This window comes from Tupaia chinensis, unplaced genomic scaffold, assembly GCF_000334495.1.
Source record: "Tupaia chinensis unplaced genomic scaffold, TupChi_1.0 Scaffold000276_1, whole genome shotgun sequence".
Lineage (NCBI taxonomy): Eukaryota > Metazoa > Chordata > Mammalia > Scandentia > Tupaiidae > Tupaia > Tupaia belangeri.
In genome coordinates, this window is record NW_006159758.1 from 243118 (window position 1) to 246499 (window position 3382).

The 3382-nt window shown below is 40.1% G+C and overlaps 1 long non-coding RNA gene across 2 annotated transcripts in view; it reads left to right on the forward strand.

The window, feature by feature from the left end:
- The first annotated feature begins 288 nt into the window (after positions 1-288).
- Positions 289-3382, forward strand: part of LOC102484163 (uncharacterized) — a 181592-nt gene continuing 178498 nt past the window's right edge. For both annotated transcript variants that reach the window (XR_334768.1, XR_334769.1), the window contains exon 1: positions 289-501. This is a non-coding gene — a long non-coding RNA (uncharacterized LOC102484163). The remainder of the gene's footprint in view (positions 502-3382) is intronic.

Here is a 3382-nt window from a genome sequence, read left to right on the forward strand (position 1 = left end):
CAGGCACGTGTGCATGCCGGCCCCAAATCTTGAGGAGATGGAGAAGAGATTGAAGTGTGGTCATTTTCCCTGGGGGGGGAGAAAGTTTTCTCAGTTTCCCTCTCTCACCCTTTCTCCTGCCAGTGCACAAGCCCTGTAGTAAATTAGAAAAAAAAAAAAAAAAAAAAGCCAAACTTGAAACCAATCCAGGCCAGAAAAGTCTAAGATGGCGGCGAGGGGCCGTGTACAAACCCAAACACGTGCAAAGAGTGCCGGGTGCAAAGAACAGGGTCTGCGCATGCGCCAGGGCTCTCCTCCGGTCTTGCGGAGACGGCTTCCATCTCTTTCGAAGTCTCCGCTTAACTTCCCTCAGGGAAACGGTGTTTAGAGGGAGAAAGTGCTCACTTTTCTATTCTTTGTGCCAAGAATACTTTCTGGGCTGCTGTATCTGAACCTGGTTTCATTCCTCCAGGGTGAGCAACGACGCCGGCTGAAAAATACCTCGGGTCTCCTGACCCTCAGGTCAGTGACGGAATCACGTAAGATTCCTAGAGCAATGACTCCAAACCCCCGTACCAATTTAGGATCACCTGGGATACTTAGGTCCTCGGAAAAGTCATGATGCATTTTTGCAGAAAAACACATCGTGGGTTTTCCGACAACCCAATAAATTGCCGATGTCGTTCGTCTTTTTCCCGGTAATTCTGAAATAGCTTGTCTGTAAGGAGACCTCCTTAGTGGCAATAAAATTGAAAATGTCCGTACACAAAAGCGCTTTGACCCTGGGCTCACTAGGTATTGCATAGAGAGTTCTAGACCTTACGGAACATGTAGTGCACCTGAATTTTTAAAAGTTTCTGTTTTTCTCCCTCTTGCTTGTTTCTCAGAAAATAAAAGCCAGAGAAAGGTCTGTGAAATTTCATACAACTTGACCTCTCTCATAATGATTATGTATTCATTTATGTATCTAATAGCCTTCCTTGAAAGAAAGCAAATAGGTTTGCTCATCATTCTGAACAGTACCTGAATCTAAGCACGGAATAGAAATGTTATAGTAGAAATGTTTTAACATTAGCTGCAAAATAACATGTTTTTCTCAGATCAATATTCTGAACATAGAAATGCATTCATGTGGAAGATTATATCAATTTCAAGTGGCACGATCTTCATTTCTTATGGCTTCTTGGTACAAATCTCACAAAGGTTTTTTTCATTAAAATAACTTTTGCTACAGAATATGGTTATGAACTTCCCACAGATATGCTGTATCTGTGGACTGATGAGGTGATGGGGATTTTTGGTGATTACTAGGAGGTCATCTGCCTACCATTGAGATACATTTGAAGAAGGCTCAAAACCTCTCTGACAGATTTTGAGTATTTTCTCTTGTGGAATAGGAGAGCTATGGGGCTGGCAGGTGGTGGTGGTTAAGGTGGTGGACTCTCACATGGTTGACCACAGTTCAAGTCTCAGACCTAGTGGCATGCTTTCTCACTTTCCCTCTCTGTTTATCTGTCTTTGGTGAGCATGTGTGCCCTAGAGGAAACTAAACAATAACAAATAAAATAAAATCCTTAAGGAATATATAGAAACTTTGAAACCAGATCATTCTGTTATCCCTACCATACTTTTGTGGTTGTCATATATAGGGCTGACCCCATAGTGCTGTGGGTAAGTGAGCTGGATTCCACATGGTCTACTGCAGTTTAAGTCTCATCTCTGGTGGCTTGAAAAACACACTGGACACTTGTGCACAGGTGCCCAGAATCCTGATGGAAGGGAGGAATAGGAGAAAAAGGATTGTGATGTGACCATGTCCCATTAGGGAAATGCTTTCTCTTAAAAATTATATCTGCATTTGTATTAAATTCAGAATAAAGAGTTATAATTTGGGGGGGCATTATATATATAAAACTAAAGGGAGAAAATTACCTTTTTAAATTGAAGTGGATGTTTACCATTTTCAATGATCTTCAGGGGGTGTGTGCATACACATGAGGAAGGGAGAGAGCAAGAGAGAAAGCACCCTTCAGTAGGGCCTGGACATGCCAAAATCCTCTTTTCTCCAGTTCTTGATCCCGTGAGGATCCTTGGCATGTGCACTGCACACACCTAACATGAAGCTCGGACAGGACTTGAACCCTCGTTGGCAATTTGGCATCTGGTTTCCTCTGCACATCACCTAACTGCAACAGGGGCTGGCCTCTTTATTCATTTATGAAGATCCACTTTCCATCTGGTTTCATGTTCTTCAGCTTGAGGAACTTCCTCATGTACTTCTTGTAGGGTGTATCTTCATTTTGTTTATCTGAAAATGTCTTCATTTTACCTTTCATTTATTGTTGAGAGAGATTAGTGCTTAACATAGAATTCTGAATTAAAGTGCTTTTTTTTTTCCTTTTTCTACATGAAAGACATTGTTTCTCTGTCTTCTGACCCCACAATTTCTCACAACAAGTCCACAGTACATCAAAATAAATATTGTTCTCCTGTGTGTGAGTGTGACATCTTTCACCTTAGTAGTAGTATTATTTTGGAGAGGTTTTTGTTATAGGGCATGTGTGCTTCCAGAAAGAAAGACAGAAAGTGAGAAATCACCTCCCCCCAGGAGTGATGGCCACGCCACAATTCTCCTCTTGGGATCTTGGGCACACACGTAAATGTGCCCAGAGTGAGTTTAAGTCACCACAGTTGACTACATGGGAGTCCAGTGACATAGCCATCATGCCAACTGGTGGTCCCTCGCCTTATTTTAAGATCTTATCTTTGTTTTTAGCTACCATAGTTTGTGATGTGCTTATATGTGGTGCTACATGAATTAATTCTGCCTTGTTTTACTGAGATTTATGGATCTATAAATTGATGTTTCTGCCAAACAGGGAAATTATAACCTTTATGTCTTTTAAAAATAAACCGCTCTGCCTTATTCCTTTTAAAGTCTACTTTTGGAACTTTAATAACATAAGCTATACTTAAAAGTATGGGCTAACAAGTTCCTAAATACTGCCAATTTTATTTTTTATCAGTCTTTTTTTTCCCACTTTGTACTTGTGAATTAAAGTTTTAAATTTTATTTTTATGTTTACTAATTATTTCTGTTATTTCTAATATATTAAGTGTATTCTGTAATTTAAAAAGATATTAAATGTATCAAATCTAGATTTGATTCACTTTTATTATTTCTCTACTAATATTTTCCTTTCATTCATTTTGAGCATATTTGAGAGTAAATATAGTAGTATCTTTAAAATTCTTGTTTTTTGGGGGTGGCAAGTGGCATGGTGGTTAAGGGCACTAGACTCCCACGTGTGCCAACTGTGGTTCAAGTCCAGGACCTTGTGGCATGCTTTCTCTCTCTCTCTCTCTCTCTCTCTCTCTCTCTCTCTTTGCCACACACCCCCAC